Source organism: Tamandua tetradactyla, chromosome 15 (assembly GCF_023851605.1).
Source record: "Tamandua tetradactyla isolate mTamTet1 chromosome 15, mTamTet1.pri, whole genome shotgun sequence".
Taxonomy (NCBI): Eukaryota; Metazoa; Chordata; class Mammalia; order Pilosa; family Myrmecophagidae; genus Tamandua; species Tamandua tetradactyla.
Genome location: NC_135341.1, coordinates 64,934,746 through 64,961,395, shown reverse-complemented (window position 1 = coordinate 64,961,395; position 26,650 = coordinate 64,934,746). Strand labels below are relative to the sequence as shown.

Here is a 26,650-nt window from a genome sequence, read left to right as displayed (position 1 = left end):
TGTATCTGGCTCTTTCTCATTCCCTGTGTTCAGTCTTAAAATGTCACTATAGAAAGAGAGCTTTCCTTACCACCACATAGCTGAAATAGCCCCCCCCCCCTTTGTTTCCTTCATAACTTTTATCACAGTTTGGGAGAGCTTCTCTTATTTGGCTTGCTTTCATGATTTTTGTGTGCTCCATATGCCAGAATGTAAGGTTCATGAGGACAGAGACTATGTCTGTCTCCCTTACCATTGTTGCTCCAGCTCTGTAGTAGATTGTCTGGCACATACTTGACACTCAAAACATAGTTGATGAAAGGAAGGGAGAGAGGGAGGACAAGAGGGTGGGAATAAGAATGGGAGGATATGGCTGCTGAATTCAATATAATAGGAACCAGAGAAGAGCAAAATGGAGAAGAGGAAACCTTCCTGACAGAGCTGCAGTATGAACAAAGGTAAAAAAAACGTGAGTGGTGGTCATAACAAAGTTGACGTCTGATGTCAGTTCGACCCAGTAATTGTGTAAGCCATTCATAGTAATTGTCCTTCCCTTGGAAAGGATTCATCCAGGAATGGGCAGTGAAACCAGAGGGGAAGTCTGCTGAAGGAGGTGTGGTTCCTTACTTCTAAGAAAGAAAACATGAAAGTGATGCGCCCTCTTCCTCCTCTAATCCTGTCTGGATATGAGGATTAGAGCCCCTGTAATACTCTTGGTACCATGTTGAAGGATGAAGCTATATCACAAGGAAGGAAGGAAATAGAGTTTAGAGTGTCACAGAGGAGTGGAGCCAGAGTCCTAATTTACTGCGCCCCCAAGTTTACTTTCCTGTATTTATCAAGTGATATAATAAATATTGACTTAGGTCAATTTTAGTTGGAGGTTCTGATAACCTCAGTGATGCAGTAGAATTTGCCTGGATGAAGAGACATATTCATATTATTAGATAGTAGTGGTTATTCATCCTGGAAAGGCTAAATTTTGAAACTGAGGGCTCTTGAATGATAAATGCAGTCTGCTTTGGGTTTAAGGGTTCAAGTCTCATTCCTACCACCTTCTAGCTACCTGACCTAGAGGAAGTTACTTAACCTCTCTATGCCTTATTCCTTATGTGTCAAGTGGGGATACTAATAAAAATTACATAGTGTTGTTAAAAGATTAAATGGGTTCATCTGTGTAAAGGTCTCAGAATAGTGCCGGGCTTATATTAAGCACTAATTATGTTGTCTGTTATTCGTGTGGTAGTGGTGTTTTCTTCATTCTATAGTTAGTAGTTCACAAGCTTATGTGTACTTAAGAATCAGGTTCTCCTGCAAGTAGCCTACAGACCTCACTTTGAGAAACTTCAGAATATTTTAAAGAGTGAAAGAGGGCTTTACAGCAGTGGAGTAAGATGAAGAAAGTTGTCTCTTAGGAAAATTGTGTCCTAGCTTTACGGGGAATTGGAAATTAGAGAGTAGGAAAAAGAAAAGGCATGACAAAGGAAACATTGGTAAGCTTTGGTGTTAAAAACAGTTTCGAGATTTTGAGCCTAAATTACTCAAAGAATGAAACTACCATTGAAAGAACAAGAAAAAGAAAAGTTTGTCTGTTTGTTGAGAATTTGTTGTATTTAAGATGATGAAGGTCCATTTGGGGCTGTTGAAAGAGGCTGGCCTAAAGGTTTCTCTGGGCTAGGGCCAGAGAAGCAGTGGGCTAAGAGAATGGTTGCCACCAACCAATTTTCTCGCTTCTCAGCTAAACTGTGTATCTAGAATATTCCATTTAAAACTTCTCAGATTTTGGGGATTGCATTGCTTCAGATTCTGAATCACTATGTTATTGTTTTTTATGTTTACTGAAGTTGTGGTAACTTCCATAGTTTGCGACTGTCGTTTCTTCTCTTATTGTTTATTGAAGAAGCAGTTAACCAATTAATTTTAATTTTGTTACCCTTTACTAAGACCCTACCACATGCACTTTACTTGATACTGTATATACATTATTTATAGCATGAACAACAGCCTTGTAAGATAAGTGTCCTGTTTTGTAGATGAGAAAATAAGGTACAGAGATGTTAATTTATTCATCAAGGGTCATGCCCCTGTTGAAGAACTAAGCTAAAATTCAAACAGAGACCTGTCTCAGAAGTCCTTGAACCTCCTAGGTTTCCACTAATGTATTTAATCAGATGGCCAGCACAATACTGCTAAACTATGCTTAACAAAATTTCTTTGAAATCTTTGCAGGGAATTTTCATCAAGACACTATTCTGGGAACCATTTCTTGTTTACTTATGGATTTACACAGTATGAATAAAACTGTTTAAAAACAGACAAAAAGAAACAAGTGCTGGAGACGATGTGAAGAGAGAAATGTACCTATTCACTGTTGATAGGGAAATTAGAATGGTGCAGCCCCTCTGGAGAGCAGCCTCTCTGGAGGGCAATGTAGTGGTTCCATAGGAGACTAGGTATAGGGTTGTCATATGATCCTGCAACCTCATTTTTTAGGTATATAACTTGAAAGAACTGAAAGCAGGGACAGGAATGGACATTTGCACAGTGGTGTTTATGGCAGCAGTATTCAAGGAACACTAATATTTGCATATGGTTCTTGAAAACCAATTTTGTTCACTTACGGTCATACCTCTTAATCTGCTCAAGCATTTAAAGGTCCGTGCATGTTCAACTTTGATAGACCATAATGTTTAATATGAGCTTCACAGCAGTGTCATAACCTCCTTTCCTTTCCTCACCTCTTTTCCATCTCCCATTTCCAGTCGTTCTTTTACTCAACTGTGTTGCTGTCAGGTAACTGAAGATTAAAGGATATAAGTGTGTAAGGGGCAGTGGATCAGGGAAAGTCAGGAGAAAGGGAGAAATGATCAAATTTTTCATTATTTAAACTTTTTTTTGTTTACTGTGGAACCATTTGTTTAAACAATATTTGATCCCAAATCCCAGAACTTGTGAAAGGAGCAGGAATAGAAAGCTGAACCCTCCTCACTACAGAGTCCCTCCTCCTCTAAGTAAAGATGAGGGGAGGGGGCAAGGGAGAAGCTTTTAAATAACTCCCAGGAGCATCATTTGAAAAGCATAGCTCTGCACTGAAGATTCATGCTTTGTTGTGGTATGTAAGTTGAGTCTTTTATAGGGAAAGATGGATTTTTATGGTTCAATAGTCAAAGTACAGATCACAGTATATGATACTTGATAAAAAGAATTCAGCAAATTTTGTTTGGAAGCTTAATATGTGCCAGGTATTAGAAAACTTAGCTGAATAGATAAATTATACTTTTTCATGTTATTTTCCTAAGATTGTCCCTTTTCTTAAGAGATATGAACTCCAGTTTTTGTTGCTTTTGGGAGATGACATGGATACAGTACACTAGAGTTACTATGGATAGATTTTAATCATTAGAATTCTCTCTTGCCTCTGAGTTGGGGGTTTATATCAGCTATTTATTTTCTTATCCTTTCCTTAGATATCCTTTTATATTTTATTACACCTACCTTATAAGTTGCATAATGGAATTTACTTATATCTCACTTCTGACATGTTGTTGGATTGTCTCTTAAGAAATGCAAAATAGGGCCTTATGGTAATGATAAAGGCAGATTTTTAGCTTCTAAAAACCACTTAATTTGCATTAACCACTGTATATAGACAATATCCCTGTTCTCAGATAGTATCCTTTTGTGTAATTAAGTCCAGCAAGTTATAGTCAGAGGCCTGAATTTAGTCATTTTCATCATCAGAAGTGATACCATTTGCAGAAATGCAATTGTATGATACTTAGTGAAAATAGAGTAGAGCCTCAATATTTAGAAATTGAAACTAATTCAAAGTATTTTCACGAATAATGTTACCAAGTTGATCTACGTACTGTACTGCAAGTTGATAAATAGTGGTCAAAAGATTACAGTATGTAGTTACTGAATAAGCTTTCATAACACATATAAAACAACTAATTATGTAAAACCATCTTTAAGGCTAATGATTTAACTGAAAAGCATGAAGGTAAACCGTACTAATCATGATCACAGTAATGTACAACTTTCAGTTCAAAACATTTTCATAAATGTACCTATATCCAGAAATTAGCTTTTGAGTAAGTTCTGAGTATCCCCTGTTTTGTTTAAATATAGTAATTGGATTACAAGCAGTGTCAGATTCTAAAATGATACATGTAGATAATCTTAAACCTAATTGCCCTAGTTTAAAATAAATAGTTCCTTCTTAATTAACTAATTAATTAATGCTTTCAGAGTGTGGGCTGAAAGGTGCTATAAAATGCACATTACTATTTATTTGTATAAATACTCTTCATGTTTTAATAGGCCAAAAAAAAAAGTAGAAAGAAATTCTCAAAATTGTAACAAATAGTAACAGCATTTAGAAACAAATTTCTAAAATTAATTATTATATTAGACTTTAAGTGGATTTTTTTGCCTTAGGTGAGATGATTTTTTAAGTATCTAGAGATTTTTATTATTATATAAGTGAATATATCAACATAACAATTATCTGGTTTTGGTTGACAGTTACTACTATAAGTCTCTCTGCAGCCCTGATATTTCTCTTGTCTTTATTTTCTATTCTCTGACAACTTTATTACTTGAGAATTATGTTTATTGTTACTCTGGCCCAATTTAGTAGTAGTTTTCTCAATTTTGAATATTTCATCTTAAAGTTAATTTACTTTGTAAAGTTCTTCCTTCAACTTGGCATTATAGAAATATATTTATATAGAGATCCATTTTCAGAAACAATAATACAAATTTCTATTCAGATGGTAATGAAATTAATAGACTTTGTGTGGTTGAATAAAAATTAGTCAGTGTTTGATACCAGGATAAGAAGATTCTTGATTATACTGCCACCAAAAATATTAAACACTAAATTTTTTACTTTTGATGCTTTTAACAGGTACTTTATTCATATATGTAATAAGATATTAAGGGTAGCAAAAAATGAATGTGAATTTTTTGGTGAAGAGTTGTACCCCACATGTTCATTCAACAAATAGTTATTGAGTGCCAGTTCCTACGTGCTAGGTAGTGGTCCTTATATTTGGAATATTGCAGTGTACCAGAGTCTTGTTCTCATGAGTGTACTTTCCCCTCAACTGAATTGCTATATTATCGGTTTACTCCCTATGAAGAGCCAGATAGATTCATGGCAATAAGTATCATCAAAACTGTTTATATTTGAAAACAAAAACTGTTAGCTGATTAAACCCTATCCTATGTGAGGCTGGAGTCCTGTTTTGTGAGTGGCACTCATAAATGCTGATAGTTTTTTTGATTTTGGTTTTTTTTCTTTGTATGCAGTATGGTAGGGGTCACATTTCATTCTTTTTCCATGTGAGTATCCCCTTATTACAGCACTGTTTGTCAAATTTTTGTTTTGTTTGTTTGTTTGTTTTGGGAAGGGCATGGGCCAGGAATTGAACCCAGGTCTCCCATGGCAGGCAAAAATTCTGACAGAGTTTTTATAGGAATTAATAAAGTGTTTTAATGCAGATGAATGCTCTGCACCAGTTTCTTTCTCTTTTTCAAAAATAAATTGATGCAGACTTGTTTGGGCTGACGAATCTTATTGACTATAATTAATTAGAATATGCAGTATCTGAATGTTGAAGTGACTGTGCTGTATTAAAGAATTTTTTAAAATGACTTGTCTTTAAGGCCTTTTTTGTTGATTTTTTTTTGACATTGAGCCGAGATATGGGTTTGTTTTAATACTCCCAAGCTATCTATTCAGCTCAAGGGAAAGACAGAGTTAATAGCATGTGCGTAAATGAAAAATCTGGCCCATCAGTGGTCTCCTTTCATAATTTTACATCCCTAGAGAAAAACCAATTAATAGAAGCACATCATGTCTTATTTATTCCCAAGATGTCAAATATGGGAAAGAATACACATAGACTACAAATTGCAAATTTTTTAGGCTACCTTATTTGTAAGGGGAAAAACAGCTTTCATTTTTTTTCATTTGTATTTAAGGTAAATATTCAGTATCATATGTAATTGTTTCTAATAATAGTGAAAACCACTTTTCCTTGAACATACAAAGTTTTCCAATATTCTGTAGCTCATATGCATTGTCTGAAGCTCATAAATTGGCCACAATACCAATTACTGCTGTCTGAGTAGAAGTTAATGCTTTTGGGACCAGCTAATACACTTACCTATAGTGTATGAACAGTGGGTGTTCTCCTTATTTTTATTAAAACTTTATCATTGTACAGTTTTCTTCCAACATGTTAACAATAATCTACTTTAAGTTAGTGCTTAAAATTTAGCCTAGAAGCTATGTTAAAAAGGTACATTCAAAAATTTTACTTAAGTACCGAATAATATGATTTGCAATTATGGTTTGTCTCAAGTTTAATGATAAGTAAAATCTCAGGGTCAACCTAGAATTCTGAAAAGAATGAAGTTTCATCCCCAAATGACACAATTGTGTATCAGCTCTATTAAGCTAGCCAAAATCTAAAGTTAGAAACTCTTTAGTACAAAAAAATGTTCATCCCACATGTATCCTGAAGGAGTCTGTACAATATTGTGTAAGTCTCCTCTAACCCCCATTTTTTATAGTTCTAAAATTTCATTTTAATATGCATATATGTCTTTTATAATTTTGCTTCTCTCCAAATACATAAACATATGCAGGTTAGGCAATTACTTAAAAATTGAAAGGCATGTGTATGTACAGCTGAATTCCAGAAACATTGGTATATTGATTTGTGTGTGTATGTGTTTAAACAAGTTGTAGTAATTGATATGTGATGAAAAAGAAACCAAAGAAAAGGAAATTGTCCCTCTATAAAGCTATTAACTCTCTTTTTTCCCTCTCTCTTATCTGAAGCGAATAATTATTTTCATTTATTTGAAAATCAAGCATTTGCACACAAAATGTTTGTTAAAAGACCTATTATGTAAATTATCTTACATTTGCATATCCAGTATTGCCAAATTAATGTACAGTAGAACTATATATTTCAGTATCTTTTGAAAGCAGTCTTAGTTTCATAGCTATTTTCATTATTTTCCCAAAACTCCTGTAAATATTCCTTGTTGTTTTTGTGGTGGCTGGAATTTAAAATGTTATTATTTCTTATATGTAAGCCAGATTGCTTTTTAAACCAAATCTGGCCACTCTGTAATTTATACCCACCTACAGTTTCAAACACTATTATTATTAATTTTAAATTTTGGATTTTTAAATTGATAATAATAGTCATGGTGGCAGGAGAAGGTGATGGGATGGGAAGGTATTGGTAGAATCAACCATGTGTCTAATACTTCCCAGGACACCTCACACAATGCTCACAGTAACCTGCTAGGTAGATATTAACTCTGTTTTACGGAATAAAAAGTTTGGAGATAACTAAATTAGGTGATTTGAGGCCTGACTCACATGTCTCATACATGGCTAACCTGGGATTCTCACTGTGGATTCTCTGATTCCAGTGCCCTGTTCATTCTACTGTTATATGGTATTTCTTCCCCTCACTGGATCACATTATTGTCATTAAGTACTATTCTTTCACTTGGCATTTTTTAGTTCTGTTTTCTTAAGAATTCATATATTGTAGTATCTATTGCATTCCCCTAAAAACTAGAGTACTCTGTTTTGGAAAAGAATTTAGGATTTTTTTTCCTTTTAAAGGAAATCTGGATATAAGTCCTATTTTTTGAAACATTTTCTTTAAAAAATTCTACCCTCCTTCCTCAAAACAAAATCTTATTTCCCTGTATGTTTTGATGGTGTTATTAGAACTTTTTACTTCCCCTCTACACCTATGAAACCAGCATACCACAAGTTTGGAATGTTCCCCTCTCTCTCCAATTTCATCTCCTGCAATAAACCTTCTCTAACCATCACTACCCACACTGACACCCACCCTGTCCTTTATCTCAGTTAGCAAGGGCTTCAAAAAGTATGTTACATGATACTCTGGGCTAGATGCTACAAGAGATAAAAGAAAACGTAAGAGATGATTTCTCTTATGGAAACAGTTAAAGGTGAACATAGAATAAAACCCATACTTATCACCCAGTCCCACAAGGAGGCTTCCACCTAGATCTGCAGCCTTATCTTCTGATGCTCTTCCTTTCTTTCACCTGGCTTTGGTCACAGTGGCCTTTCCAATTCTCAAACACCAGGCTTTCTCCCTTCACAGCGCCTTTCTTCTTTCTGTTTTCTTGGCCTGGATCACTCTTCCTTAAATATTTGGCTGTTTCTCTTTTTTCAGGTCTCATCTCATATGTTACCTACTAGGCCACGCATCCTTTTTTGACTATCTACCTAAAATTGACTCTTTTGATTATTCCTTGCATAATGATCCATAGGTCAATCACTTAACCACCTGTGTGATTTTTCTAAAATGGTTCATCTCTGTGCCACAGTTTGCTAATCTGTAAAATGGGACTATTTTAATAGTTGTTGTGAGAGTTAAATAGATCAGTACATGTAATATGGTAATTTAAAAGTCCCTGGCATATAGTTAGTCCTCAGGAAATGAAATCAGTCTTTCTAATCATCATCATTTAGGATAAAAGGAGTAGTATAAACCATAAGTGCTATAGGAATTAAAAAAAGGAAAGAAATCCCTGAGGCATTCATTCACCATGAACAGCTTCCTTCTAAGGACAGAACTGAACATCACTGACTCTATATGTCTTGCTTGTTTCCCTTATACATGCACACCATCTTCCTCTTTTGCATTTCCAGAACCCTATTGGTTCTTCTGTAGTGATACTGATCTTGATTTTCTTTGTATCACAGACAATGTGTTTTATTTTCCCACACAAGAGGTGGTCATGTATCTCTGCGTCTTGGCCACATTGTGCCCTGCATACTAGAACAGTTGACCACCTACTTGCTCAATATAAGAAAAACTCATTATAGAGATGCTATGGGCAGTAGATACAATGTGAGAGCACGGTGGTTCCAAAGATCAGTTGCTGAAAGTGATCCAGTAGGGTACACAATGTTATGGAGTCTTAAATTGGCTGTAGAGTCAGTTTAATAAAACAGACATTTGAAGAGCATCATTTTATGCCTGATTAATGAGCTGTGATTATGGGAGCACATACATGAACATGTATAGGTTCCCTTAAAGTATTTTTAATTGATTCAGGTAGGACTTGAGTGGAGAGAAGAAAGAAAGGTGTTCCAGGCAGGCTTGAGAAAAAGAACAAATAGATGCATAGTTTGGGAAATTCAGGAATTCGTTTGTTTTAAAAAAAATATGCTTTCTTGTGCTGAAGCCCCAATAATAAATGAAGGTAAAGAGAAGGAGCCTAAATTGTGAAGGACTTAGGGTACCAGAACTAAAACATGGGCTTTATTCTATAGACATTGAGAAACCTGTTTTTCTAGATTCGATGGAAGATTCATAGAAGTAAACCTCAAAATTAAATAACACGTTTCTTTCTTTTTACTGTTGTTACAAATTCCTTGAATCTAAGTTTTATAAGTTTAAAAAGGACAAATATTTTCAAAATATGTGTCAGACACATTTACTAGTTGTACAAATTTTGAGGTTTTTTTTGTTTGTACTAAGTAAATGTTGCAACATAGTGAAAGGCAGTTGGTGACAAGCAGCCAGCCATTCAGCTTTTAGTCATGTACTGTTTACATTAGTAATATTTAAAATATTTAAAATTTTCATATTCATTATGTTTTATGCATTAGGAGCTTATATATTCTTGAAATATTTAGTAGATTAGGTACTGTTGCATGTGACCCATCCTACGTGTAAATGGCAGAGAGAAATTTTACCATAGTTTGTAAATTGAAATATTTGGTTTTAACTATCTGTACTCAGATTGAAACCTTAAAAAAAACAGAATGACTATTGGTTTATGAAAATCATATTTACTGCCATACCTACAAATTTTTTAATAATCATAACTCAGTATTCTTGTAAGGTTTATAGCTTTTTTGGAAGTGTTTCTGAATGTTCAACATACCAAATGATGTCTAATTATTATTGTCTCCATTTTAAACAAGGCATGGATATTATTGAATTTGCTCACACGTAATTATTAGGTTATTTCCATCAGGAAGGAAATCTGAGTATAGTACAAGATTTGAAATAGGAACTCAGTAATATAAATAGGTTGATCAAATGAAGTATTTTCTATTTCTTGTCATTGAATTTATCATGTTTGGCTTTTCAACTATTATTTAAATACAAAACAAAAACCTGTTATATAGCATGATTTTCTGGGTAACATGAAACTCTGTGCCTTGCTTCATGTAGATTTTTCCTGTAGAAGGAAGCCATATGACTGAGTCGCTTATTGTTACTTTGGCAGATGCCAGGATGTGTTGGTTTAAAGTGTTGTGTACCCCAGAAAAGCCATGTCTTTTAATCCTGATTCATTATTGTAGGATGGAAACCTTTGATTAGGTTGTTTCCGTGGAGATTGACCCACTCAGTTGTGGGTGTGACCTTTTGATTAGGTTACTTCCATGGAGATGTGGCATGCCCAGTTGTGGGAGTGGCCTTTTAATTAGATGGAGATGCAACTCTGCCCATTCAAGGTGGATCTTTATTGGTTTACTGCAGTCTTTTAAAAGGGGAAACATTTTGGAGAAGACAGTTGCCTAAGAGCCAACAGAGAGGCAGACATTTGGAGATGGTTTGAGTGTCAACAGAGAGAGCAGATAGATGCCTAGACAGGGACATTTAGAGATACAGAGCACAGCAAACATCACCATGTGCTCTTCCCATGAGATCCTAAGCAAGCCAGAACCCAGATTTGTGTCCTGGAAGAGCTAAGTGAATGCTTACAGACATTTAGAGAGGAAACCGCTGGCATCAGAAGCTGGAAGCAGTGGAACCAGGAACAAGGACCAGCAGTTGCCAACCACATGCCTTTCCAAGTGACAGACATCAGCCTTTCTTGAGTCAAGGTATCTTTGTTTGGATGCCTTAGTTTGGACATTTTTATGACCTTAGAACTGTAAACTTGTAACTTACTAAATTCTCTTTTTAACAGCTGTTCCATTTCTGGTATAGTTGCATTCTAGCAGCATTTACAAACTAAAATACAGTACAAAAACTAAAGAGTACATTGCAACTGTGCCAGGAGAGGCTGGCAAACTTAGAAAGACCCTTCCCCTGAACTAGCATTGTGCTAGGAATTCTCATGGATAAATGTTTGGATTAAGGCAGACCTGGGAAGTGGAATTAGAGTTTCAAGTGAGCCCTGCTTCTGGCTATCTGCCCAAAGCCTTTAAGACCCCAGAAGATTATGAGAGGGGATCTTGGGATTTCTGGAATGAGTTATATACACTTCTAAAATGAGCCTTTTTTAGCCTACCTAGCAGCTGTCTCCACCTCCACTCTCAAGCAGTTTGGAATCCCTGTCATCTGACAAAGCTTTGGAAAGGGAAATATACACTTTTAATGTGTGTTAGATTAACACCTTTGGACAAAATACATTGTATTTCCCGCTCTGTCCCCCAAGCCAAATGTGTAATTAAAGTTACCATAACTCTCTTAGTGATAAGCCTAATTTGTGCTTTAACTGCAGAGTTTAAGCTTTCAAGGCCATGAAGACCACTTGGTCTCAATGGTTTATTTGAATGAGCCACCAGTAGAGCCAGAGAAGATATATTTATTAATTATAAACAATCTTACCTTTCTTATAAATAATAAAATATAAAATAAAACCTGTATTGTGTTCCAGTTAACATTTCTACCTCAAAGTCTAAACAGACCCAGGTTCATACTGTATGAACAGAAATCTTTTAGCATTGAAAGAGAAAATTGTGTTTTCAATAGAAAGGAGATGGTCACAGATCATGATTTGTCTGAGCTTTGAAATATAGAGCTGTTAGATTAGATGAGATAAAGTGTAAAGTAAGATCACTCTAAATGTTTCAGTCTAGTTAAGTTGATTTTTATCAACTATATAAAATTTTTACTTTTTAGGAGAACAGTTTTCAGAGTTTAAATCTGAGTTATTTGATTTGGATTTCTTTCTTAATGTCCTGAAGGGATTTCCTGCAATTTCATCCACGCTGGTTCCTTTTTTGCTCTTCCTAGAACTGACTGTTGTTGACTCTCAACAGTGTAGCTGGCTATTTAAATCCTGAGAAACCTGCTTGTTGTCAGGCAGGTCAGCAGTCTGCTGAAACAAGCACAGGAAATTTGAAATGCCTAGAGGTTATTTTAAAAACCTCTTGCTAGCTGATAGAATTCTAAAGAGAGAATGAACTATTTGGATACTGAGCACTAATATAAAAGTGGTGGGATTTTAAAACCGGCTTTAAAACCACTGAACTGGGCGGGCCATGGTGGCTCAGCAGGGAGAGTTCTCGCCTGCCATGCCAAAGACCTGGGTTTGATTCCCTGTGCCTGCCCATGCAAAATAAATAAATAAATAACCAGTCAACTCATTTGACCTGGTGTTGTGTTGGTTGGGAATTGTGAACCATCAAATGAAAATTAATATCCACTCTGGTGTTGGCAGGCAGCCATTATGCCTATCAGTGAATTAGAACTGTTGGAATGCCATCTCTATATTTGAGCATGGAACAGAAAAGTGGGGAAGGAAAGCTTGGCATGTGGAGATTATGCACCCACCTCTGTGGCAAATTATTGTGTATTTTGCAAAGGAGCATGGACTTCATTAGAGGAGCTGACAGATTGGCCCCCAGCATTGCTGATAGGCACCATTGATTCTTATTTTTAAGTATGGCATATTCAACAATAGCTTTGTACTATTATTTTTTTAAATCTTTTTTACTTTGTTTTTTTTAAATCTTTTTTTGTATATATACTATTATTTTTTAAAGGCATTTGTTTAGTTATACAACACTTGAGGCAACATTCTGAGCTAAAGATTTTAAATACATCTTGTTTTTTAATTAGCAAAAGCAATGACAGAAAGTAAAACTCTCTACTTGGGTCCTTTGAAACACTTACATTCCCATTTCTGTGACACTTATGCTCTAGAACATTTCATGTTTATTTAAATACCTTGAGTGTTGTTATAAAACACTGTTGTATGGTTTAAATGGAAGTTCCCCAGTGTTCATATTGTTAGTTATAAATTTAGAGTTTAGCTCCCTGACTTTATTTATAACTATACACATAAATGTGCCCTACATAATGCATGCTATGAAAATAAAACCTGCCTGAAATAAAACTGCAAATATGTACTTTAATAAAGACCTGGAGCATTATTGCATACATTAAACATTAATAACAATAGTAACAGAACTGTTGACTGAAACAGAAAATCAGGGTAAAAACCAGGCAGAACTGATTTTTTTTGAACTAGAGAACAATACCAAAATATTTATAAATTTAAAAATATTAGGTCCTTTTGGTAAAGTTTTAGTATTGAGAAAGATTTGACTTCTAATCCTAAGTGCTCATAAAGATAAATAAAGCGTTTTTATGAACTCATGCCCTCTTATGTGTAAGGAAAAAAATCTTGCTATGGTATGTACTTTTAAATAGTCTAAAGTATCTCACTCAGGGTGCTCAGCTTATGTGATTTTTTCTATACCTCATTATATATAAATGCTTGTTTTATGAGCCCTTTCCCTTTTTTTATGTCTATGCTTTTTTTAATCTATAGGAAATCTTAAATGTAGAATTTTGTAAATGAATAAATTAGTAAACAACATCATTTTCTCTTACTCTATATCAGCCACCAGTCTGCTTTCCAGAGAGGCAAAGTATGGCATATTCAACAATAGCTTTATGCTGTTATTTTTTTAATCTTTTCTATTTTGTTTTTTTTTTCTTTTTTTTTATATATATATATGCTATTATTTTTTAAAGGCATTTGTTTACTTATACAACACTTAAGGCAACATTCTGAGCTAAAGATTTTAGCTCTGGTTACTGATTCCTCCATTCTTCTATAGTTCTGCTTGAGGTTCCCCCTCAGAGGAATGTGGTTTGACAAAACTTTCTCCATCACACATTTATTTGCATATAATAATACATCAGATATGAATAGCAGTCAGAATCTAATCATGTTTAGTATTTGACAAACAATACCTCATTAGAGACTTATCGTCTGTGTGGCCTACTAAACTCCCTCACAATGGCAATGATAGTTTCCAATTTTCCACCCACATCTCTGGTCACTCTGCAGTCTTCTTATCTGACCATTGTCCTCCTCATAACCATTAATGAGCCAAATCCTAGAACCTATGCTCTTCTCACTGTCTCCCTCTCCTATTAATCTCTTCTCTGCCTATGGTTTCACTTATCACCTCTGAATGACTTCTTTGATAATGTTAAAAAAAACCACAAACCCAAATCTGTGCTAGCTTATGTCTTAGCTTGCCAGAGCTTCTATGATAAATACTACACAGTGAATTGGCTTAAACAGCAAGAATTTATTGGTTTGCAGTTTGAAGATTAGAAGTCCAGAATCAAGATTTAAGTAAAGTCATGCTTTCTGCTGGACTCAGCAGTCTGGTGATGACAGTCTTCTGTCACATGGTACTCTCTCTCTCCTCCCTGGCTTTTTCTTATTCTGACTTCTGGCTTCTACTTACTCTAATTATGTCCAAATTTCCTCTCTTTATAAGGCCTCCAGTCATATGGATTGAGGCCCACCCTGAATCAACTTGAACACACCTTAACTAATTAATTGTTTACAAATGGATCACAGCCTGTTCTAGTTTGCTAGCTGCCGGAATGCAAAATACCAGAATCAGAATGGCTTTTATATAGGGGAATTTAATAAGTTGCTAGTTTACAGTTCTAAGGCCAAGAAAATGTCCAATTAAAGCAAATCTATAGAAATGTCCAATTAAAGGTATCCAGGGAAAGATACCTTGGTTCAAGAAGGCCAGTGAAGTTCAAGGTTTCTCTCTCATCTGGAAAGGCACGAGGTGAACACAGTCAGGGTTCCTCTCTCATCTGGAAGGGCACATGGCAAACACGGCATCATCTGCTAGCTTCTTCTCCTGGCTTCCTGTTTCATGAAGCTCCCTGGGAGACATTTTTCTTCTTCATCTCCAAAGGTTGCTGGCTGGTGAGCTCTGCTTCTCGTGGCTATGTCATTCTGCTCTGCTCTGCTCTCTCTGAACCTCTTATTCTCCAAAGTGTTTCCTCTTTAATAGGACTCCAGTAAACCAGTCAAGACCCACCCAAATGGGTGGAGACATGTCATCACCTAATTCAGTTTAACAACCTCTCTTGACTAAATCACATCATCCAGGGAGATGATCTGATTAGTTTCAAACATAGAGTATTGAATGGGGATTATTCTACCTTTATGAAATGGAATTTTGATTAAAACATGGCTTTTCTAGGGGGCTTCCTTTCAGACCAGCATACAGCACAGGAGCATAAATTAAGATTTAAACATGTCTTTTGTAGGGTACATAATTTGAACCCCAACAGGTTAGGTTTTCCAGAAAGAAAAGCCTGAAGTACAGGGTTATGTGCTGTTATTTTATTTATTTATTTTTTAGAAATACAGTTCCCAAGAAGTAGAGTGAGAGACATGAAGAATGTAGTTTGGAAGGAGGGAGAGCCAGTGCAAAGATAGCTGTCTGTCACTACTTAATCCTACAGGATCATACCCTAAAAAACCATATGAACTATGATTTAAGACTGTTGAGTGGGGGAAGGCATGAATTTTCCACTAGTATGGGTTAAAAGTTCACCCTATAGAACATTAACTCCTCCTCACCTCCAGGTAGCTGATGGAGTACTCTGTACAAGTGGGAATCCAAAGCAATGTCAGTGCAGATGTCATGGAGTAGGAAATAAGAGCTGCCTCCATCAAGCATGAGGTGAAGTGCTGTCAGATTATACCTGTTTGAAGTTTGTGCTGGTGAAATAGCTGGACTAAAACACAGGTGAGGCTGAGAGAATCTAAAGTGGTATGTAAAAGGTATCCAGTACAATATATCCCTTTTACCACTCAGAACCACTCATGCCTTACATTATATTTATCTTCCACACTGCAGTATAGGCCCTCCCTAAGATCAGCACAATTAGTAACTAAGAAGTGGAGCCCTTTCATAATCTATGAAAGGCTTAAGGCAAGAGAGTTAGTGAAACAAGCTACAGTCCCTACTGCTGCAGCTGACCTTGAAACTGTGATACTCATCATCTCCTTCTACCTCCTTAGGTTTTCTTCACCAGTAACTAGGGTTTTTTTTGTTTGTTTCTTTGTTTGGTTTTTGCCTGATTAGGATTGCTTGCTTGCTGGGGTGACCCAGACAGGTACCTGAGCTCTTAGTTGCCTGCTCTTGTTGGGCCATAGTAGCAGAATTTCCCATTTACTGTTACCAGTGGCTATGGAGTACCAAGAGATAACACAGTGAATCCCCTGAGTTCTGGATTTGTTCCTCCCTCCCTGATTAGGTACTACAATCTTTGCTTCTTCTGGTAATCAGAATTGAATGATCCCAACAGTAAGTTGGAATTTTTTTTCCCTACTGGTACACTGGCATGTGGAGGCCTCAGTGATCAACTGGTAGGCAGAACTCCAAGTTTATTGGAACTCTTTTGTGTCACCTGGAGAAAATTAATCACCTCTCATTCTCACCCTGAACCATGACTTCTAACTTGGCAAAGACTAAAGTTATAAGGATAGGAAAGACAAATTCTGCAAGTGGTGAATAAGAGTGATGATGAGAGTGGCAATTTTACTTTCATCCTTTGGTTCTCAAGCCTAAGTATTCTAACTATTGATAGCACAGCACAATGTTATTAACCATTGCTTCAGTATATATACCACATCCTGGAGGGCAGTGATCCAAATCCACAATAGGTTGTCTTCAGTATGTATCTTTAACTGACACTTTAACAGGCCACTCTACCTACTATTAGGCCAGCTGTTTCTTTGTGTTAGAGTTCACGGTAAGACCAATGCGTTTTAAACTTGTGTGCCCATTACAACATGTCCTTTTTTATAAATTGGTATAAAATGGGTCCTTTGGCCTGAGACAGTTTTGGGTGGGATACCATGTTGATAGATCAGTTATTGTGTAAGCCATGAAATGGTGGTGGTAGCAAAGGTATTTGGAACTGGGAATCAAACCCATGTCTAAAGTAGGTGTTAATTCTGGTAAAGACAGATCACTGTTCCCTTCCATTTGGTTAACCTTACATCAAGTAATTGACTGGTCTCCTTAAGTAATTGTGCCATACCGAGCATTTGCCATCAGCGTATCTGTTGCTGGCTGGTTGGGCATTTAACAGCAGCAATAGCTGTAATAGCATAGATGAGAGGGAACATCTTGGCCACTCTATTCATGGACCCACTCTGCCAGTGCCAATGGTGAAATTGGAAGGCTTGCTGGTAACCGAAGGTTGAGTCATTCTATTCACTTCATTGTTGAGCCCCTCCATTTTGGCAGATGGTTTCTGGTGGACATTATTAACAAGAGACACAAAGGTACACGTGATTTGTGCCCATTCCATCTTCCCCAGACTTATCACCTCATCTTCCTCTCTTGTTCTCTCTAGACCCCAGATCAAACAGCCAAGCAAGCCTTTTATCACCGCCTGAAGTCAGGGTGTATCTGTAGCTCAGGTTGTTTTTCCCTCATTGGAATTGGATAACCAAGTATGCTGCTCCAGCTGTTCCCACTAGCCAGACTTCCTTTGCCACCATCCTGTAGGGCCACTCCTGAATAGGGCTATTTAATACAGCAGTGGCCCATTTTTGACTAGGTCTTAATTAGAAGCATGAGAGTCTGAATTACACAAAGGCATTCCTTTCTCCAGGCCAAAACAGCCTTGCAATTGAATGTGAGGAGAAGCAAAAAATCAGTCTTCTTCCCCCAGATATCTTTGGTAAGAGGAAACTTGTGCAACTATGGGAGGCATCATCTGCTATTCTTAAGGAAATACCAGTTTTATGAAAAATAGTTTTATCTTAGAATTTGGAACAGAGTATATATATATATATATATATATATATATATATATATATATATTTAGACATTGCTGTCTCTTTTAACCTAAGGCAGTTTTTTTCTTAATGGATAAGCCTATTGTGTAGAAGTTTTTATCTGAATATCAGGGTGTTTCTGGGTCCACAGGAAATCTAGCAGAATTTAACTTTGATTTTAAGTCTGTGTGGGTGGTCCGTGGCCTTATAATCTTTTCAGAATGTATTTTTTCCTACTTATGATTCCTTCCTCCATCCCTCTTCCCCATTGCAGTGTAGACAGTGAAGTGCAGTTTGCAGTAACCTGACCTATAAAACTGCCGTTTGAGAGCAGAAACAATTATAAGAGATTAGAGAGGAAAGCTGTAATTCTAGAGCTTAGTCAAATATTAAGCAGAATCAGAATCTGCAGTACCTGGTAGAAAAAATAATGATTTCAGTTTTGGTACACAACTAATTTCTGTTTCCTTCTCCTCTCAGAGTTCACGACAAACTTACATTTTCTGATTTGTGCAATGTACCTTAGAAGTGTAATGTGTTAAGCAATGGTCATCCAGAAAAATCCTTAGGATTCTACTGCATTAGGTCTCTTAACCTAAACTGCCCAAAATATACTGACAGAAAGAGTTTAAACTGGAGAAACTTAGGGTCACTATGAAGAAGTTTCAGAATGTCAGTAGAAATACACTTGTAATTATGCATATTGTAGCTAAAACAATGTAAATGCTCATCTTGTACAAGTAGAAATTGTGTAAATGAAAGGATCCATGGGAGATTTTTATTGTTAGCCATATTTTAGTTACAAACAAACTGCTTACATGGATTTATGTGTGAAAAACACTGAACAAATCCTTTTGACCATTTCATCACCGTTAGTACCAACTCACAGAATGGTCATGAGAAGTTAATGTATGAAATGCACACATTTGCTTCTCATTTTTTTCTCTAGTTTTAAACCTTTGGATAGGGTGAGAATGAGAAGAGATGGGACTTTGTGAAGTTTTTGTTATATCTGATTATATTTACTCTCTTCTGTAGTGGTGATGAGAAGTGGTGACTGCCCATACTGATAATTAAAAAACAGTTAACTTATTTTTTTTAATCTTGATTGGAAAAACCATTATATGGTTCAGTCTAATCTTTTCAATATGGGACTAGAGCTAAGAGTCTAAGACAGTTACAATAATGCTACAGGTTATTTTCGCTGAGGACCGAGAGGCAGGTAGATTCAGTCACATATTGTGAATAATCAGTTCTGAGTTCATATCATATAACCCTACTTTGAATTAACAAAAAAATCCAGTAAGCAGTGTTTTTAAATATCTCAGAGGGGGACAGTTTCAAAGCTGGCTAACAATGAAATTTCCCATTTTTCACTGGCAGGAACCCCAGCCCCATAATGGGGATGGTCCCACCAGTGCGAAGGCCCCACATGGGGACCCCTTCCCTAGTGAGGAAATGTACCCCTGAAGAGGAGTCCTTCTACCCTCTGGCCCCACTGCTACCCTGTCACGTGAGTACAGCAATAGCCTTGAGGACCTTGTTAATTTTTCCATTATTTGGTGGCCAGTTGTCTAATGTGAGAATTGTTCAGGCCCTCTTCCTTTTCATGCTCTTAAACATTACAGAAAAGGAGGTAAAAGCTTCCTTTAATCTTCGTGTTTATTTTTGCAAGTAAACTAGTCTGTTGCTGTCTAGTGCAATACTGTTAAATAGACCACTGATGTAAATGTTTTATATCTGCCCTGTCCAATATGCCATCTACTAAGCCCTTAAATGTGGTTAGAGCAACAAAGGAACTAAATTTTTTTTTTTAATTTGCCATATGTGCCTAGTGGCTACTAAATTGGGCAGTATAGTTTCTGTATACCCAAGATATTCAGCTTCTTTGATGTGCTTCTTTACCTCTATTTCTTTAACATCCCAGAAAAATTTGCCTTGTATTATTTTGTTATAAATATCATTCTTTAAAATTTCCATCTCAAAATATTTTTACCCATATTGCCCTTATGTGGTTTTAATTATTTTACATTAGAAATATTTATTCAATCATAAAAAGTAATATCCTGCGTTATTTTCTACTTTACATGCTTTAATTTGCAAATTCAATATAGATGTAGAAGTAATTACACATATTAAAATAACTTTCATTTTATTATTCCTTTTCAAAGAGACTATAAAATATCCTACCTTAGTACAGTATGTGCAGTGTTATTATCAAAACATTAAATTTAGTATTCATTAGTTATAACATGTTACTAATAAGTTTTTAAGTTCAGTTCTGATAGGTGGATTACAGACTTTACAGATTAATTAAATTCTCAGTTTTACCTACTAAGAGTAAATGTCCTTTAACTATTGTGTTACCATTTGATTTTGTCATGCTCTCCATTTATATTAATTAATTTGGCTGTGTATGCATCTATAATAATAAGAATTTTCAAATCAATAATAGCTATCACCTAAATTTTATTACATGGAATCCTCAAAATATCTTTTGTGGGTACTATTATCATAATTTCACAAATGAGGAAGCTGAGGCATGGAGTAACAAATATATAGGCCAGGCCTACTCAGCTGGTAAGTGGCAGAGTCAGGACTTGAACTCAGGTCCTGAGTCAGTGCTTTTAACCACTACACTATGTTACCTCTTAAGGAATCTTAATTACTCAAAATGAGGCTTGGTCTCTCTGTTGTCAAGAAATCCAACAATAAACTAACACACTAGTAATAAGTTACTTTCAGAATTTGAGAGACATAGAAGTATGCTTTATTTCTTCTACAGTGGTTCAGATTTTATTCTTCTACAAAGGTTAATTATTTTTATGAGTGAGTAATAAGTTCATATATTCTTCTGACGGGAAATGTCTATTCATAGATGTATGTGTGTTTTTAATGTACTTTGCTTCATTAGAATAGTGGCCAAGAATGAAAAAATAAAGGGAGGAGTACTTTAAGGGTCAGGGGAATATATGTGGTTGGTTACTTAATAAAAACAATTTTTTAAGGAACTTTGAATAATATCTAACATATTGTTATGAATTTAGTTTTGTTTTACTATATACCTCTTAATGTTATTCATATTGGATATAAATTATAGATATTTGTTACATTTTAAACATGGGAAAGGTTGGTGGTGAATTCTCAATATTTCTTTGGGATTTTTTTTCTGGAACTTGGGAGGTATTTCTTTAGCTAAAAATAGAGCAAGAGGAAAAATAAATTGTTTTATAGCTCAAAACATTAGTTTTGGTAGCTAGAGTATATTGGTTCATGTATTCAGTCAGTAAATGTTATAAATTTATTGGTAGATTAACAATTTCAACAGCATGGTATATTCTGGCTATTATAAGGACTTAAGGTCATGCATTTACTTGTCAACAAGAGATGTACAATAGGAAGTGCTTTATGAAAACTTGTACCACAAATGGGTGCAATTCTTACAGAATCATTCCATTTTTATTATTATGTACACTTTTGAACCAGTTAGAAAGCCTCCAATAACTCTTGCAAATTATTTGAATTTCAAAGATGTTTTCTAGCTGAAAATGCGTATTTTAGAATCTTACTAAAATTTTGAAAGATTGTAGAAAGTTCAGGGCAGAGGGACATTTTGAAAAATAAGGGTATTTAAATTCTAGTACATGCTGACTAATTAGAACTTAGATTTAGATCGTTGATTTAGAATGACACCCTGATTTGATCTAGTTATCATCTTTATTAGATGAAGTGATTCATGTTTTGTAAGGTAAGTGAGTTGCTACTGTATGATTCTGTGTTAGGCATGGAGGAGTGGGGCTTCATCCCTGATGAGACACTGACATTTTAATGCTAACATTTTAAGTATGTGTCAGTTGAGGCAATCTAGTTGTGTGGCATTTTCTACATATTATTAAATATATTGAAATTTTTTGTTAAAATGGACAGATTTTTTATAATTCATCTATTTCTGTGAAAATTGTGTTCTCAGGCTCTCAATTTATGTCTACTTTTTTTGGTGAGCAAAAGATAATTTATATCTTTAACTTTAAAAACAATGGTTTGAAGGAAATTGAACAGAATAAATATCTTAAGCATTAACAAAAGAAAAACCAAAGCCAAAGTTTTATTATACTTTCTCTTCTCATTTAAAATGATATTCACTTCTCATTTTTAAATGATATAAATACTAGAAGACTAGGACTAAAGTGCATAGAACTATACTTTTGGGCTTTTAAAACTCCTTTGTATGGTTTTCTAAGTCTGGAAGGGAAATTATTATCAATCCCGATAAAGCATAAATCAAAACATTATTCTTTATTAAGTATATACTTTATAAAGCAAGCAATGAGTAAATTTGTCCTTATAGATTTTCTAAACCTACTTACAGCCAACAGAGCTTTCTTCTAAGGTAAAATGCTACAGCTTTCTTTTCAGGATGCATTTGCACATTGCCCCGTGAACCATCTCTAAAGTGTTGATGTTATTAATACTTTGAATAGGGAGTGACCTCTTCTCCAGCTTTCATCTCTTAAAGATAAGCATCTGAGAATGTTTGCTGTGAAGTAACCTAAAATCACAGTTTTATGTACTCTTTTACTTTCACAAAGAGGCAGCATTTCTGACGTACTTACAAATTGTTTAAAATTATAATGCTATGACCAGGTACTTAAAGTCCAGGCCACTAAAACCTAAAGGGACAAATAAGAGATGTGTTTTACTTTCCTTAGTTTTGTTCTGCTTGCTTTTTTATAGGCAAATGCAATTTTTTAGATGTTCTGTAGCTGCCCTTAAATTTTATTTAATTTTGTACTTTGTAAAGTGATTAAAAAATTTTAATAGTGCTTACTTGTAGTAACAGTTATCTGATCATATGTTTATTAGTTATTAACTTACAGGAGAATGAATCTCTATTAAAAAGAGATTATTGTTTGACTTTTGCTTTGAGAAAAAAAAGTAAGGTTTATTTTAAGAAGTGCTACCCATTAAGGAAGTGCCTATTTTAAAATCTGAGAGCTGGGTTAGACCTTTTAATAGGATCTCAAATCAGTGCTTTCTGTCAGCCTGTTGAAAACTGATTTTAAGTCTCATATTCTACCTTGTCACTTCTTGAGTCTCTTAGAGAATTGCAAGACAAAAAATTATGGAGTAAATCTCCAGAAAACCCAAAACTGTGACAGAGTTGTAGGCTAGAGGAAGTTGGTAAACATATGTGATGGGAATAAACATTCTTAACTGAAGCTTCACTTGCACACAGTGTCATGAGAAATGTCACCTCCTAAACCAAAAAACACAAACTGTGCCCAGTCTGCTAACAGGCTAGTTTGGAAACTCTCTTCCATGTATGGGTCATGTGTGCTTATGCTTGCATGAGAAAAAATGATGTGAAAAGCACCTAAATTAACAATACTTTTAAAGCTAAGTTTGAACTATGTGAAAGTCTTAAGATGCCAAACTATTTTTTAACAACGTGCAAATGTTAAAATAATACTCCTTCCCTGTAAGTCATTGCATGAAGTACTTGCTACTGTAGTTGGAGTTGAACTTACATTCTGAACTCTGCACAAGAAATATTAGGAACCTTTTTCCCTGCTTTGCTAACATTTTTTTAGCGTCAACTCGATAAATACTTATTAACAAGCCACTGATGCAATAACAGAACAAACTAAAACCTATCTGATTTCTGTAGTGATTTTTTTCCTATGTTTCATATTTGTTATTAGGTACTTTCGTATTATTCAAGAATATTAGTAGCATCTGGTTCTTTTTCCTGGTGTCAATGTCATATTCATATTTGTTGTAACAACCCAGATGCAAATAAAAATGGTTCAGCAGGCAGCTTTGGACACAGGGAGTATCTTATGAAGGTCTACATAGTTTAGAGGAGGTAAGAACATCTCAGGACAGCTCTTTGACTCCCTCTTGGTACAGTTTGCTGGGGGGGATATCCAAAATAACCTAATAATGCCTTGTGCAAAACAGAGGGAAGGGAGGAAAACTGCCTTCCCAACAGGGGCCAATGGCTTTTACCCACCTTTATGAGACACTTAGAGGTTTCTAACACTGCCTTGGCTCTCTGGAGTGTGGGATGATGGGGGTGAGGCTGTGTTCTTGGAGAAGGTAGAGGAATACGGTCAGGGAAGGAGGCATCTAATTTGGATGCCTTTTATTTCTTTTTCCTGTCCGATTGCTCTAGCTAGAACTTCCAGAACAATATTGAATATAGTGATGACAGAGGGCATCCTTGTCTCATTCCCAATCTTAGGGGGAAAGCTTTCAGTCTTTAACCATTGACTGTGATGCTGGGTATGGGTTTTTCATATATGCCCTTTATCATTTTGAGGAAGTTACCTTTGATTCCTACCTTTTTTACTGTTTTTGTCAGAAAGGGATGTTGAATTTTGTCGAATGTTTTTCAGCATCAATCAAGATGATCATGTGATTTTTCCCCTTTCGATCTCTTAATGTGCTCAATTACATTAATAGATTTTCTTCTGTTGAACCATTTTTGCATTCCTGGTATAAACCCCGCTTGGTCATGATGTATAATTCTTTTAATGTATTGTTAGATTCTCTTTGCTAGTAGTTTGTTGAGAATTTTTGCATCGATGTTCATTAGGGAGTTTGGCCTGTAGTTTTCTTTTCTTATAGTGTCTTTACCAGTTTTAGTATTTTAGTGATGTTAGCTCCATAAAATGAGTCAGGTAGTGTTACTTTTTCCTCAGTTTTTTGGAGAAGTTTGCACAGGAGTGGTATAAGTTCTTTTTGGAATGTTTGATAGAATTCTCCTCAGAAGCCGTATTGCCCTAGGCTTTTCTTTGTAGGAAGATTTTAGATAACTGATTGAATATCTTTACTTATGATTAGTTTGTTGAGATCTTTTTTCTTCTTTCCTCCTTCTTCCTCCCCTCCTCCCCTTCTTCCTCCCTTCTTCCTTCTCTTCTTTTTCTTTTTTTGTGAAAAATAACATATATACCAAAAAAACAATAAATTTCAAATTATACTGCAATAATTAGTTGTAGAACAGATTTCAAAGTTTGGTGTGGTTTACAGTTCCATGGTTTTAGGTTTTTATTTATAGCTGCTCTAAGATACAGGAGACTAAAACAAATATCAGTATGCTGATTCAGCGAACCTTCTCTGTATAACTCCACCATCATCTTTGAGCTTTCTCTCACTCTTTAGGGTTATTTGGGCTATGGCCATTCTAACTTTTTCATGTTGGAGGGGGCTCTCGATAATATGGAATAGGGGGGTGGAACAAGTTGATGTTCTAGAAAGGCTAACCTCTCTACCTTACAGGACTTACCTGGTCCAGGGACCCATCTGGAGGTTGTAGGTTTCTAGAATGTAAACCTAGTGCATGGAACCTTTGTAAAATCTTATATAACGCCCTAAGTATTTCTTTAGGATTGGCAGGAATGGTTTTAGTTGGAGTTTGGCAAGTTATGATATGCAGTCTGTACCTGAAACTTGCATAAGAGTGACCTCCAGTGTAGTCTCTTGACTGTATTTGAACTGTCTTGGCAACTGATACCTTAATTGTTACACTTCTTTCCCCCCTTTTTGTCAGGATGGCATTGCTCATTCTACAGAGCCAGGGCCAGGCTCATCCCTGGGGGTCATTCCCCATGCTGCTCAAGTGACTTTCATCACTGGATGTCATGTGCCATGTAGAGGGGAGGGCAATGGTTTCACTTGCAGAGTTGGGCTTGGTTGGGGGGGGGGGCACATCTGGGCAACAAAAGAGGTCCTCCGGAGGTGACTCCTAGGCACACCTATAGGTAGGCTAAGCTTCTCCATTACATACATAAACTACACAAGAGCAAGTCTCAAGATGAAGGTTTTGGCTTATTGATTTGGGTGTCCCTAATGTTGAACACAGTATCTGGGATTTCCCTGGTGGTAAAGTTTAATAGTTCCATATTGTGTCTCCTATCCTGCAAGGGACTTTGCCAATACTTTTTCATTATCTGCTTAATATACCCTAGGGTATATCCAGGCATTACATTAAATTATACAGGAGTAAAGGCTCTTATTCTTATTCTGGGCTCCCTGTGTTTGGGTTGTCTAAATGACCTATCCAGAAAGGTTAAGTTTGATTGTATTTCTTCTTGAGTCAGTATAATTTTTTCATGTGTTTCCAGGAATTTGTCCATTTCATCTAAGTAGTCTACTTAGATATACTTGTTCATAGTATCGTCTTAAATGAGTTTTTTTTATTTCTTCAGGGTCTTTGGTAACAATGCCTACTCTCATTTCTGATTTGCATCCTCTTTCTTTTTTTCTTTGTCATCTTTACTACTCATCCATCAATTTTATTGATATTCTCAAACAACCAACTTTTAGTTTTATTGATTCCTTCTGTTGTTCTTTTGTAATCCCATTCATTTAATTCTTTTTTGTTGTTGTTGCTACAACAACCTACAAGCACATACATTCTTAACATACGAACATTCCATACATGGTATACAATCAGTGGCTCACAATATCATCACATAGTTGTATATTCATCACCATGATCATTTTTTAGAACATTTGCATCACTCCATAAAAAGAAATAAAAAGGAAAAAACTCATACATACCATACCCCTTACCCCTCCCTCTCATTGACCATTACTATTTCCATCTGTCCAATATATATAATTTTTAGTTTTAACATTTGTTCCCCCATTATTTATTTATAATCCGTTTGTTTTACTCATCTGTCCATACTGTAGATAAAAGGAGGGTCAGACACAAGGTTTTCACAATCACAGTCACATTGCAAAAGCTATATCATTATATAATCATCTTCAA

General features: G+C 35.6%; 1 protein-coding gene and 1 long non-coding RNA gene across 6 annotated transcripts in view; one reads left to right on the top strand and one right to left on the bottom strand.

The window, feature by feature from the left end:
- The window catches only part of UBE2E2 (ubiquitin conjugating enzyme E2 E2), a 477,055-nt gene that overhangs the window by 290,361 nt on the left and 160,044 nt on the right, over nucleotides 1-26,650 (top strand). The gene's annotated exons all lie outside the window — the stretch shown is intronic.
- LOC143657517 (uncharacterized) overlaps nucleotides 1-26,650 on the bottom strand; it is an 84,939-nt gene that overhangs the window by 17,466 nt on the left and 40,823 nt on the right. Inside the window, exon 6 of one of the 5 annotated variants that reach the window (XR_013162881.1) lies at nucleotides 15,927-17,342. The exons of the other annotated variants lie outside the window; for them this stretch is intronic. This is a non-coding gene — a long non-coding RNA (uncharacterized LOC143657517). Of the gene's footprint in view, nucleotides 1-15,926; nucleotides 17,343-26,650 lie in introns of those variants that run through there. 5 annotated transcript variants of the gene reach the window in all.